This window comes from Schistocerca nitens, chromosome 1, assembly GCF_023898315.1.
Source record: "Schistocerca nitens isolate TAMUIC-IGC-003100 chromosome 1, iqSchNite1.1, whole genome shotgun sequence".
NCBI classification, from domain to species: domain Eukaryota; kingdom Metazoa; phylum Arthropoda; class Insecta; order Orthoptera; family Acrididae; genus Schistocerca; species Schistocerca nitens.
The window spans coordinates 94,838,299-94,853,227 of record NC_064614.1 but is presented as its reverse complement, the minus strand read 5'-3'; the positions used below and the strand labels follow the sequence as shown (position 1 = coordinate 94,853,227).

Sequence of the window (14,929 nt, the reverse complement as noted above, 5' to 3'; positions counted from 1 at the left end):
GGGGCCGGGGGGCCAATTTTGTCCGTCATTGAAGCGACCTGGAAACCTGAGTGAAATGATCCGCATGTCGAAATGCTCGTGTAAAAACTCCAACACAGTGTTTGCAGTATGTGGCCGTGCTCCATCTTGCATGAACCACTGCGTGTTGAATGGCAAGGCAGTAGCAAGAAGCTGTGGAATGAAGCTATTGCGAAGCATGCTCAAATACCGATCGCTGTTAAGTTTCTTCAAAGAAAAGGTCCGTGACTGGAAATTGCTGCCCACGCTGTAATCCTCGGAGCATAATGTTGTCATTCATGAAGCACTTGTGGGTTTTCAGTGGCCCAAAAGCGTACATTTTGTTTGTTAACCACACCGTCTAAATGAAAATGCGCCTCGTCTGAAAACCAAAAGTTGTTGAGAGTTTCTTCCCTATCCTCCGCCCACTGAGCAAACAGTAGTCTCTGCTGCTTGTGTTCTTCAGTGAGCTTCTGTTCACAGGTCAACTTGTATGGGTACATATGGAGGTCACTTTTAAGAATGCTTTGAACGGAGCTTCTGGATGTTCCCAGTTGCACTGCTGCCTTTCTACAAGATTTCCCGGGACTTCTCTGTACAGCAACTCGTACCGCTTCAATATTCTCCGGCGAACAAACAGGCTTAAGCCGAGGTCGCTTAGCTTCCAATACTGCTCCCTCCCGTACAAATTTATCGTACAACCTGTGGATGGTCTTCTTGCAAGGGACCCATCGTGTGTTAAACTGTTGTCGAAAACACCTCTGAGCCACGACAAGGCTTTTCGTTTCATGAAAAAGTAATACGATTGCCGATCGTTGCTGAGTCGTCAGTCTCCCATTGTCAGCCATTGCTGCTTACTAGTCTCCTAGCGGCAGTATCGTGAATTACACGTCATTTCGTAACTCATTTGTTTTTCCAAGCCCTGCTGGTACTACTGTAGAGATCCCAGCGGGATATTTAAGGTGCGTCGTAAATTGTGACAGAAACAATTGGTAACACATTTCGTGCGCCACCCTGTAGATCACTTGCTGTGCGTGGCTTAGAGATTAAGACGACATTCGTGACAGTGAATTGCGAGAAACCTCTCGGCGCGAGAGGTTGGCCGGAGGCCGGCAGAGTGGTGCACGCCCAGTGACACTCGCGCGCGCCCACGCGGCTTGTTGTGGTTCGCCCCCGTTAGGACGCGGCGGCTGTGCTGACGCGTCGTGCGCCTGCCTGCGGGCGAAATGCCGCGCGCCCGCTGCGTTCCAGGAGCGCCGGCGCGCATTCCACACCGCGGAGCTACACGCGGGTAGCCCTGCTACTGCCCACTCAGCCCACAGCCGCAGCCGACGATATCTGCTGACGCTGCCGAGACAGTTAGGTTCGTATGAGCAGTTGCCAGCGGTTTCGTGCGCATGCGCAGAGCTGAATTCGCGTATGGGCAGTGCCTTCCTCTTAAAGCGTGGCTGTTTGCTGTATGAGCAGTAGCAGCAAATAGCCAGAAGCTACCCAGAAAAATTTTTCTGGCGCGCCCAAGCTGCCAGATTCGCTCAAATTGACACACATGCTTGGAATGACATGGGGTTTAAATAGAACAAAAAAAAAAGAAAACAACAAAGTTCACAAAATGTCCGACAGATGGCGGGTAAAAGATATCTTGCGCGCGTCGTTTGGTGATGATCGCGTGCTCAGCCGCCACTTTCGTCATGCTTGGCCTCCCAGGTCCCCAGACCTCAGTCCGTGCGATTATTGGCTTTGGGGTTACCTGAAGTCCCAAGTGTATCGTGATCGACCGACATCTCTAGGGATGCTGCAAGACAACATCCGACGCCAATGCCCCACCGTAACTCCGGACATGCTTTACAGTGCTGTTCACAACATTATTCCTCGACTGCAGCTATTGTTGAGGAATGATGGTGGACATATTGAGCATTTCCTGTAAAGAACATCATCTTTTCTTTGTCTTTGTTATACTAATTATTGCTATTCTGATCAGATGAAGCGCCATCTGTCGGACATTTTTTGAACGTTTTTTTTTTTTTCTAATAAAACCCCATGCCATTCCAAGCATGTGTGTCAATTTGTACCTCTCTATCTACGTTATTCCAAGATTTATGCAGTTTTCAAATTTATACTGACTTTTTGATCACCCAGTACATTCTCATACCCATCAAAGACCAAAATAAGTTAGTAGTTTCAATTTTCTGATTTTATATTAGTTCCACGTTATTAGCAATCAACCATTAATGTCTTAATGAAGCTATTTCTGTCTGTTTTGTAGAGAAATTTGCTTCTATTAATTTTTTTTGCGCTGAGGCAGTTAGTTTATTTGAAACGAAGTGTTTCATTCCGCACTATTGGCTACTTTCAATCTCGTTCAATTTAAAGTGCAAATTTTCATTTTCTGGGACGAACGACGTTATACCATAATAAAGAACCAAACACAAGAATACAGTACTAGACATCCAAGAAAATTGGTATCACGAAAACCACATGAAAAGTTGAGTATCAGGTACTTAAGCCTGCATCTGGACATAGAAATGTGCACTTAGAGCGGAATGAAGCATTTTAGTATGGTTTATGAAATTCCGATGCTGCTGGAGTAGTCTCTGATGTCCTGTTCCTTTTATGGCACTGTAAGATCTCTTAATGCTGTATACGTACGAACATACGTAAACATTGACTTGAAGCTTACTAAGTAGGCAAATTTGGTCAGTAGTTTTGAACTAGATATTTCGTTTCAAATATAATGACAGCTGTAGCAGAATTTTACAAATCTGCCTTCTGTGAAACAGTGTTTTCCGATCACAAGGCACTTGTCTCGTACTTCCTCTAGGCCTGAAGTTATTTCTTAATTTGTGTTTACGTCTTAAATATATAGAATGCCATTCTATGCTAAATTTTAGACTGGCAGCATACCGTGTTTTGTCGTTTTAACTCCCCACATGGCTTCATATTTATTCCTAGAGTAGAATATAAACTGTCAGTTGTACAGTTTCTTTGCCTCACAGACAACCACGTTAATTTTTTCACATTTTGAAATAGTCATGAAATTTATTGTCCTTCATTCCAGTGTAAGCTACACAATAAACTTTTTTTTTTTTTAAGAAATTTGTATTCCATCCTACTAACTTTTTGCAGTGCTGTGTAGATGTAAAACTGTTGGAAATGCTGCATAACAATATTGCAGGGGACGAATTAAAAAAGAAAAAATCTGTTAGTCACCCCTTAGCAAAATTTTATGCTACTTCCAGCTATGGACTCTAATTTTGAAACGATATTTTGCCAAGAACTGCTTCCTTATTTGCATCCTTTATCTGTGTGGGATATGATAAAACAATTGCTTTAAGTACAACTCTGTATGTCCTCTCAACAACATGCCGGAGGGCTGCACATCGTCACGTGATGCCCCACCACGCACGAAATTCCACCAGAAATACGACGAAAAGCGTATGAGCAGAGCAAGCACCAAGCACGGGCTGCCTACGTCATCGTAGCTGCTCATGCGCATGCGCAGTACAGCCTGTTGTCTAGCATTTTCTAGTAACTGCTCAAACGAACCCAGTCACGCCGAAAAAACGATGACGGACCTCTCTCTGCGCCTTGTAAGCAGAGACCGAGCGACTCGAGAGTTCCTTCGTTGAGTTTTTCGATGGCGACTAAAGACGCAAACTTCGCCGGCGTCACCAGTGAACAAGTTCGTATGTAAACTGTCTAATCAGTGTACTGTAAGCACTTACCGGTCAAATTATGCACCACGTTGCTCACAGTTTAGAGATAAAACTGCCCTATTGTCTCGCATTTCTGACGCTCAGCTTAGACCAGCGGTTCCCAACCAATATTAGACCATTACCTCTCAGCACAATCAGATATTAGTCAGTACCTCCACATCCATTTGTACCAGGGCCACAGAAGCCCGATTGGTTCTAGGCGCTTCAGTCCGGAACCGCGCTGCTGCTACTGCAGGTTCGAACCCTGCCTCGGGCATGGATGTTTGTGATATCCAATGGTTAGTTAGGTTTAAGTAGTTCTAAGTCTAGAGGACTGATGACCTCAGATATTAAGTCCCATAGCGCTTAGAGCCATTTTTGAACCACTCTGGCCCCTCTCAACTTCCTCCTCCAACAGCCTAACTAAACCTTGGAACGAAAAACATTTTAATTTTTAAACATTCCATTGGAACTATTGACAGCAGGCAAAAGGGAATACAAACGTCTCAAAAATGAGATCGACAGGAAGTGCAAATTGGCTAAGCAGGGATGGCTAGAGGACAAATGTAAGGATGTAGAGGCTTATCTCACAAGGGTAAGATAGATACTGCCTACAGGAAAATTAAAGAGACCTTTGGAGAAAGGAGAACCATTTGCATGAATATCAAGAGCTCAGATGGAAACCCAGTTCTAAGCAAAGAAGGGAAAGCAGAAAGGTGGAAGGAGTATATAGAGGGTCTATACAAGGGCGATGTACTTGAAGACAATATTATGGAAATGGAAGAGGATGTAGATGAAGATGAAATGGGAGATACGATACTGCGTGAAGAGTTTGACAGAGCACTGAAAGACCTTAGTCGAAACAAGGCCCCGGGAGTAGACAACATTACATTGGAACTACTGACAGTCTTGGGAGAGCCAGTCCTGACAAAACTCTACTGTCTGGTGAGCAAGATGTATGAGACAGGCGAAATACCCACAGACTTCAAGAAGAATATAATAATTTCAATCCCAAAGAAAGCAGGTGTTGACAGATGTGAGAATTATCGAACTATCAGTTTAATAAGTCACGGCTGCAAAATACTAACGCGAATTTTTTACAGACGAATGGAAAAACTGATAGAAGCCGACCTCGGGGAAGATCAGTTTGGATTCCGTAGAAATGTTGTAACACGTGAGGCAATACTGACCCTACGACTTATCTTAGAAGTAAGATTAAGAAAAGACAAACCTACATTTCTAGCATTTGTAGACTTAGAGAGAGCTTTAGACAATGTTGACTGGAATACTCTCTTTCACATTCTGAAGGTGGCAGGGGTAAAATACAGGGAGCGAAAGGCTATTTACAATTTGTACAGAAACCAGATGGCAGTTATAAGAGTTGAGGGGCATGAAAGGGAAGCAGTGGTTGGGAAGGGAGTGAGACAGGGTTGTAGCCTCTCCCCGATGCTATTCAATCTGTATATTGAGCAAGCAGTAAAGGAAACAAAAGAAAAATTCGGAGTAGGTATTAAAATCCATGCAGAAGAAATAAAAACTCTGAGGCTCGCCGATGACATTGTAATTTCATCAGACAGTAAAGGGCCTGGAAGAGCAGTTGAACGGAATGGACAGCGTCTTAAAAGGAGGATATAAGATGGACATCAACAAAATCAGAACGAGCATAATGGGATGTAGTCGAATTATGTCTGGTTATGCTGAGGAATTAGATTCGGAAATGAGACACTTAAAGTAGTAAAGGAGTTTTGCTATTTGGGGAGCAAAATAACTGATGATGGTCCAAGTAGAGAGGATATAAAATGCAGATTGGCAATGGCAAGGAAAGCGTTTCTGAAGAAGAGAAATTTGTTAACATCGAGTGTACATTTAAGTGTGAGGAAATCGTTTCTGAAAGTATTTGTATGGAGTGTAGTCATGTGTGGAAGTGAAACATGGACGATAAGTAGCTTGGACAAGAAGAGAATAGAAGCTTTCGAAATGTGGTGCTACAGAAGAATGCTGAAGATTAGATGGGTAGAGCACAAAACTAATAAGGTATTGAATAGAATTGGGGAAAAAGAGGAGTTTGTGGCACTACTTGACAAGAAGAAGGGACCGGTTGGTAGGACATGTTCTGAGGCGTCAAGGGATTCCAAATTTAGCATTGGAGGGCAGCGTGGAGGGTAAAAATCGTAGAGGGAGACCAAGAGATGAATACACTGATTCAGAAGGATGTAGGTTGCAGTAGGTACTGGGAGATGAAGAAGCTTGCACAGGATAGAGTAGCATGGAGAGCTGCATCAAACCAGTCTCAGGACTGAAGACCACACCACCAACAACATTTTTATTTTTAATTTTTAAACATTTTCATTTTTACTCTTCGTAGATATTTTATTAAACCACAAAATAATGACTCATTGAGACAATTGGCACTGCTTATTTCTAACAACATACTTTAAATGGCTCTGAGCACTATGGGACTTAACTGCTGAGGTCATCAGTCCCCTAGCCGTTCCACGTCGTACTCTTAAGTCCATTCAATTACTTGTTTTTGTTTTCATTGCCGTCATATTCAAAAATTTACGTTCTCATCTACAGGGAGGTCCTCAATTCCCCTTATAAGACTCTAGGTCTTGAAGAGGGGACAGAGTAAACAGTATCTTGAATTGGAGCTCAAATCCGCAAAGGTACTGTTTCTGTGCTACAGCCGTGTGAAGAAAATATGTTTACTAGATAGGCACGCAATAGTGTAGTCAGAGTGCGAGGTGCATACGTCGATTCGGCTGATGTCATTTGTCGTCTATCCTACCTCTCTGGCCTGGTTCGAGCCTCATTCACGTGTCTGAGTGTTTGGACAACATGGTTGAGTACACGTTTGCATAATTCGCCGACATGATTGCTCTGTATGGCGAAGCTCACAGTAGTGGCAGAGCTGCTCGTCGCCTTCATCAGTCCACAACGTTCGCTGTCCACAACGTCCGACTCCGTCGGATACCCTTTTCACCACAATTACTCAACGACTTCGACAAAGGGTACCTTCACCGTTGGCAAGGGTGACTGGCACTCCAAGGTGACGCCGCACACCCGAATTGGAAGCGGCCGTACTGCATCACGTTGAAGAGAACCCGTCATCGAGTGTACGAGCAATTACGCGTGCAAGGGATGCTGTTTCCAGCACCGTCTGCTGTTATGCATGAAAGTACTTGTAAAAGTGTTCGCGTTACCGTCATGTTTTCAGATGGTTGTAGTATGGAGCACTCACTCCGTCAGCAGGCCACTAGTGGCCAATCGGGACCATCCGACCGCCGTGTCATCCTCAGATGAGGATGTGGATAGGAGGGGCGTGTGGTCAGCACACTGCTCTTCCGGTCGTTACGATGGTTTTCTTTGACCGGAGCCGCTACTATTCGGTCGAGTAGCTCCTCAATTGGCATCACGAGGCTGAGTGCACCCCGAAAAATGGCAACAGCACATGGCGGCCCGGATGGACACCCATCCAAATGCCGGCCACGCCCGACAGCGCTTAACTTCGGTGATCTGACGGGAACCGGTGTATCCACTGCGGCAAGGCCGTTGCCGTTGTAGTATGGAAACGGTACGGTTTCGGACGTGGTTCCCAATTCACCCCACAAGTCCTAGAGGTTTGTAACGGGAATTTCCGAACACCCTGTACACAATACCAAAGGAATCAGCAACGAGATACCAGAACAGGAGGAATTCTTCGACAAACATGAAGCCCGCATCTCGTGGTCATGCGGTAGCGTTCTCGCTTCCCACGCCCGGGTTCCCGGGTTCGATTCCCGGCGGGGTCAGGGATTTTCTCTGCCTCGTGATGGCTGGGTGTTGTGTGCTGTCCTTAGGTTAGTTAGGTTTAAGTAGTTCTAAGTTCTAGGGGACTGATGACCATAGATGTTAAGTCCCATAGTGCTCAGAGCCATTTGAACCATTTTTTGAACAAACATGAAGCGGACATCCTCTTTCTGACGGAGACGCGCCTGCATTCTATCCAGTGGTACAATGTTAAGAACACGGTCGAGTATCGGACGGATCGACCCATAAACAAGAGTTGGGGGGGGGGGGGGGGGAAGGGGAAGGAAGTATAGTCATCTTCATCAATAAAAACGTAAGACACGTTCCAGTCATTCTTCCACCGCTTATTTCCCTTGAGGCAACGATGGTAAGTACCTCTACTTCTTACGGGGTCATCATACTGATGTCAGCCTACATAGATCCGAACAGACAGTTCGAAGAACAGAAACTCACATACATATTCGACACCTTTGGCAAGGCCCTCCTGTGCGGGGACCTTAATGCCTAACAGTACACCTGGACGTAATCGCCACGAGATATTCACCAACTGTTTAGGTAATTAAGATAATCCTAATTTATTGTTCCGTCTCAGTTAATTAGATTACATACTTCGTTACTCTAGCTTACTGAGCATCGGACCAGTTCCGCGAATGGATTCAAGACTTCCTAAATGGTTCAAATGTCTCTAAGCACTATGGGACTTAACATCTGAGGTCATCAGTCCCCTAGACTTAGAACTACTTAAACCTAACTAACCTAAGGACATCACACGCATCCATGCCCGAGGCAGGATTCGAACCTGCGACCGTAGCAGCATCGCAGTTCCGGACTGAAGCGCCCAGAACCTCTCGGCCACAGCGGCCGGCCACTCTGGGTTGTCTTCAGATCTACGTAGATGCGTCAGCACCCCGTCTTGTCTATTCAGAACCACATGTCAGAGTACTAGATCTGAAGATGATCAAGAGTGATCTAAACATGTAATGTAATTACAAATATCCAACTGAGACGGAACAATAAATGAGAATTATTTTAACTACGCCTGGAATTCGATACGTTACAACCTTACAGACCTGAGGCTGCTTCACTTAGAGAAACGCCTGGCGGGGGAGGGGAGGGGAGGAATTACTCTTTGTTTTGAAGTTCCGACACACATTCCAGTGAACCGTTACCACAGTTCCGATTATTGGAGCTTATTCACGTGTCTGTGAATGTTAGAGAAATACGGTTGAGTGCACATTTGCAGAATACACCGACTTGACCTTTCTGTTTGGCGAAGTTCGCGGTAATGGAAGGTCGTTATCATCAACGTTCGACTCCATCGCACATCTTTTTTCGACACAATTATGCAAATTCTTCGAAAAAGGAGTACTGCAGTGTTCCAAGCAGAAGCCATAAACCTGAATTGGAAGAAGCCGTACTGCATCACGTCGAAGAGAACCTGTCGACGAATACTCGAGCAATTGTGAACCGAATTAGTGGTCGCTACGTCGAGCCTTTCTTGTAGTGGATCACAATGTTAACCCTCCTTTCAAAAGGGTAAAAACGGTTTAAGTTTAACTGTAAGCTACAGTGTTTCTGGGAAGTAATTATTTCCTTTTTTGTTTCTTAGGCTATTAAGAGTGGATTTGTAAAAAAGTGATGTACTGAGTCACACCTAATAAATTACTTGTAAAAGTGGTTGCATTACCAACATGTTTTCAAACGCTTGTAGCACGGAAACAGTACGTTTCAGAACACGGGTTCCGATTCAGAATGTTATCTACTCAGTCCCATCTATAGTTTCTAGAATTGTGCAAGAAGAATCTTAGAGCACCTTGTATAAATCTGGCATGCTACATATATTTGTCATTTGCTGTGTCCGGGATGTTTGAAAACTTGCTATAAAACTTACAATGAGAATTCGTTTTCACAAAATACTGTTCTGAAATATTGGTTTTCATAACATAATTTCTTCTAAGCATAACAACAAAAGCACAAGATTTAATATGAACAGCGGGTGCTACCGTGCGTCCCTGTAGCACGATGTTCCTTAAGTTTTCTCAATACATATCGGCACAAGGCGGTAGTCTCCGTGACTGCCACATAGTGTTTTCAACTGCCGCCAGCCACAAAGATAGAACAGTTGTATTGATTGTAGCTGCTCGGTGGACTTTTATTTGTTTCTCATTGGCACACGTAACACGAGGTTGCTTCCATTCGTAAACAAAAGGCGATATCTACCGATCACAACTTCGGAACGGCACGTGTACACACACACACACACACACACACACACACACACACACCACCTGACCCTCGCCCCTACCCATCGTATCTCGTTAGTAACGCCCCATTGTCACGTACACAGATGGGACACAGCGGAAAATTATAGTTACGTTGCCATTTAACGCACGTGTACTGTTTCAAATCTCTGGTGCCGATTTGTTCCAATGAGTAAAACAAAAATTCCCTGGGACGTGCCGGAACGCCGTGCCGGCCGAAATTAAGCCATGGCGTGTGTGTGTTTGTGTGAGTGTGTGGGCGCGCGCGCTGGAATGAATGAGGAAGTAGTTCCAAGTGCATCACGAGTGCTGCCAACAACTCTTCCTCGGTAAACAAAGCTAACCATTCACATTGACGGTATAGGCACTTGTCACAAAAAACATACAATCTCTGTTCCACGCCTGTCCCTAGCGACACTTTCTTCACTCACACCCTCCACCCCCATTTAAAACGAACGAAGTTAAAATGTCTGCACTAGGTTTACTATTTGTAAACCACTCGATTGCTGAACTTACAACACTTCTGCCCGCTACTGTTAGACTATAACCTTAAAGCTGACGGCAGTTCGTATACTGAAATTATTTTTATTCAGTAATTAAAGTATAAAGAAGCAGAGCAGTGTTACCCTCTGAGAGGAGTTTTGTTATGTTGGCCGTGTTGTACCTAACGGAGGTGGCTTATCGGAAGTGAAAATCAGAATTACGTAAATATTTAAACAGTACCAAACAATATTTTTACCTATTTACAATGTTCAAAAAATAAAGAAAACGGTCGCCAGCCTAATCAGGCAAGAGAAGGATCGACATTCTTGTTCAAGAAAATAAGTATGAGTAACTTTAATGGACAAACACAACCTATACTTTGCCACACGCGAGCGCAATGAACTCTGGCACCTGAATACGGTATGTTCACGTTAAGGTTGGAGCTACCAGATCAGAACAAACTATTTGCATAAATATAACAGATAACGAAACACACTATTACCTTGAGGACTTAGTCAAACTGAATGGTCTCAATAACGTTACTATTAATATTCACTGTAGAATCGTAAATTTGACATAGGAATTTGTTTGAAAAGTAATATTAAACCTATCTGACATTAAATACGGATATGGTCCATAGCAAATTTAGTTACTGTGCATAGATTAAGTCTTTCACTACTAAACACCTTTCTACTTAGAATGAAAATTAAATGGAACTCACTAACAGGTTACTTCTCATTGTCTTTTGAATAAAGAAAGTATTGTTTTCATAAATAGTGGTTTTCTATTAATCGTTATCTAGCATGAGCACAATACACAAACTGTTGATCCTGTTACACCATTAATATGCACTTTCAATACACAAGACGAGCCCAATATTGTACAGAATTTCACTTGAATAGCAAGAGTAATTGAAACTTGCTATAATTAAGTAACTTAGTGCATTTGAACACTTTCAGTGGAGGGGGGGTTCTTAATCTTGACCACTGTAGCAGAGCATACTAAACACACTTTCAATATACTAAAGAAACAAGCCCTTAACAAGTATGAACATGTAACCTTCAACAGTATTAGTTCTCAACTCTTACTCAGTAGAACACAACTTGATGTGGTTATAAGACAATAGCACACCTTTGGTTGATTTTCAACAGACTGCACTGTGATCATTTACTAAGCAAAACTTTATAAGCATCAGTTTTGAGAACTTTAACTTTAGAAGTTGGCAACAAAATTTTAATAAGCAGTTTTAATAGAAAATTTATTTTTAGCAAACATTATTTACTATATTACTCGGTTCTGCTAAAACACTGAGCTTTTATGTTCTTTCAATAAGGACACTCGGTAATCACTTTAGCATGGGAAGGACCCTAAGTGGTCGTGTGGCTAGGGATAAAAAATAAAGGTAGGTATAAGAGTTATAGTATAAGTTACCTTATATTTGTGCACACTAAAACATCCAATGAGCTGATCCTTCACCATACATTTCTACTATTCCTTGGTTCCTTTTCAGTGATTGCGCAATGTGGTGGCGACTGCATGTTCGTAGGTGGATTTGCAGGTAGAATTGCTGCACTCTGTCATTTCTTGGTGGCGATGATAGATATCAATTCCAGAATAGTTCCAGCTCTTTATCCATCCATCCGAGGCATTGAAAAGCTGCACGGAAAGGCTCTCTCGGCACCAGCACAATATACAACTTTTACATGAGCAGTTGATAGTTTGGTAGCTCCTCCCCGACTGGCTCTTTGTTCCACCTTTTCCACCTAGGCCAACCACAATTTGCGCGTGGTACACAGTTCCGTTCCCGAGGGGAACCACAACACGTTTAACATACAAAATAACTAAGAACCCTAAGTGAAAGTCATCAGTTTACATAACAGCAAACAAACATTTTAAATAAAACAGAACATTTGCGTATATTGATAGTTCTACACAAAATTATTTAAATAAAATTATTTAATTTTAAAGATAACCAAAGAGATTATATGACAAAGACAAAACACATAATTTGCTCATATTGTACATATTACAGAGATTACACTTCCTACACTCTAAAAAACAGCAAAGTTTTTACAAAGAAAGGAGTATACAATCTTCTGTTATCGATTCAATCAGACAACATTTACAGGAGCTCAATGATGTAACATTAAATAAAACAAAAGGCAAAATAAATCAGTAGAGCATTAGAGCTATGGTGTTACAAACTTACTTTTGAACTGGCCGAAATTGGACACATTTGTTTCTGACCAATGCTACTACTGCTACTACTACTAATAACAGTAATAATGATAATAATACTGTGTACAGCACTGTAGCAGCCTTATGTATTTAGTGTTGTCTCGTACTGTCTCTTAGTTCATGTGCCTGTACCGAAGTCAATAATGAAATAATTTGTAATCCACTGCAGGAACTACCTACAACTTGAGGAGGACATCTTCAAAAGATGTTTAGCAGTTGTCACGTATATGTCTTAGTTTAGTAAATACATGGATGGATTAGGTTAGGAAGATGCTTTTCATACATGTGTCTCACAAGCTGAAACCTCCACCACATCGTGTCAAGCATTGATACAAGTAATTGAAAAAAAAGTTATTACTGATCACTTCTATAATTAATACTAGAATCTAAAAAAAGTGTTCTGATAGTAATTGTCTTTTAAAACTAATTTAGTTTCATGATTGAACCACAGTCGAAACCTTTCAGTTTCTATCCCTCAGAAAATTCCATTTTTGACCGAGCGAGATGGCGCAGTGGTTAGCACATTGGACTCGCATTCGGGAAGAGGACGGTTCAAACCCACTCAGGCCATCCTGATGAAAGTTTTCCGTGATTTGCCTAAATCGCTTCAGGCAAATGCCGGGACGGTTCCTTTGAAAGGGTACGGCCGACTTCTTTCCCTAACCCGATGGGACCGGTGATCTCGCCGTTTGGCACCCTCACCCCAAATCAAACCACCAACCAAAATTCCATTTTGCCCTTCAGGGGATAATTATCCCGCGGCGTTGGTACCACTCGCTTAGATCATAGATACATACTGACTGAATGTATTTGTCTCGAGTGTAGCAATGTGCGGAAGTGGAACGTACAGTATAAGCAGTTCAGACAACAAGAGACTAGAATCTTTGGAATGTGATGCTACAGAAAAATGCTGAAGAGTAAACGAGTAGATCGCGTAACTAATGAGGAAGTACTGGATAAAAGTGGGAAGAAGTAAAAATTATAGTTCAACTTGACTAAAAGAAGGGTTCAGGTTATAGGACATTCTGAGACATCAAAGAATGGCCAGTTTGGTAGGGCAGTGTGTGAACGTGTTGGGAGAGAGAGAGAGGGGGGAGGTGGATTAAGAATCGTAGAGGGAGACCAAGAGATGAATACAGTTGGCAGATTCAAATACAAGTAGCTTGCAGCAATTATTCGGAGATAAAGAGGCTTGAAAATGGCGGACTAGCATGGAGAGCTGCATCAAACCAGTCTTCAGACGGAAGACCGCGACAACAAAAACAACAACATATAGACAACGCATTCTCCTGTCTCTACTTTTTAAAGTTGGAATCAACATCTGAGTCACATGACGGGGGAGGGGGGGGGGGTGGAGGTAGGGTCGGCGATCAGCCGAGATCCTGTCATTGCGCACAGGGCGAAATGATTGTTACAGTTATTGTTGCGTCTATGTGAAAGTGAGCATCGACTTTAACACTTGCCCCATTTTCCTTATTAGTATTACACATGGAATAGCTCAGTCAACTTAATTTCTCCGAATATTTCGATATCAATGTCATAGTTATTGCTATCACATTTGGCCAGCTGAAAATAGCAAATAGTTTATAACAGTGAATTCTTGTGTCTGTTACACTGCGAATTATTCATTTCATTGCTTCCATAGGAGTAGAAAACAAGATATCAGTTCGCCAGGAAACATTTACATTTATGGCAATTCCTCAGCAATAAGTGACCGGTTATTACACAGAATAAGAATTTATGTTGTATGAATTTTGCTAATCCGTTACAGATGACGAAAAAATATCGAGATAAGAATTATAACATATTATAAAATGTTGATTATATAGAAAACTCTCTTAATGAATTGGAAATTAACATTCTGTTGTCCCAAAATATTCGACATTTATAGAGCTTTAGATCTCAGGACAAGCGTGCTTTTACGAGACGTATTAAGGACCCTCACCATTCCAATCTTAACATTGACGTTGCCAGACATACAAGAATGGTCTGTTGGAGAGTATTTATTTGGGCACAAATGTTAAAAGTGGAATGATAAGGATCCTTATATATGTCTCGTAGAAGTACGCTGGTCCTCAGATGTAGAAGCCAAAAACAAATGCATGCCAGCACCAGTCTGCTGATCGATGTGTTGGTTTCACTGTAATGACATCATGCGCGGTTTATGTCGTCTGTGGTCTACAGTCGTGCGAAACACGCAGTTGTGGGTATAGAGCTAACACAAAACGGGTGACTGTTTATAATGATTCTAATGGCATTACGTTGTTAATTCGTATGGTTACACTACTCGTATTCACATAACTACAAAAAAATAACTAAAAAACGAAAAGCAAATCATACACATCCCCAGTCACAACCGTCCACACCAACTTGCACTTCCTGCTCCCCTGCCGGCCGGAGTGGCCGAGCGGTTCTAGGCGCTACATTTGTCTATGTTAAGGGACAGTTGCCACTCCCTGCACCAAGTGC

General features: G+C 42.6%; 1 protein-coding gene and 1 pseudogene across 1 annotated transcript in view; one reads left to right on the top strand and one right to left on the bottom strand.

The window, feature by feature from the left end:
* Positions 1-14,929, top strand: part of LOC126241704 (scoloptoxin SSD14-like) — a 588,477-nt gene that overhangs the window by 62,528 nt on the left and 511,020 nt on the right. The gene's annotated exons all lie outside the window — the stretch shown is intronic.
* LOC126210091 (5S ribosomal RNA) lies at positions 7,129-7,246 on the bottom strand (annotated as a pseudogene).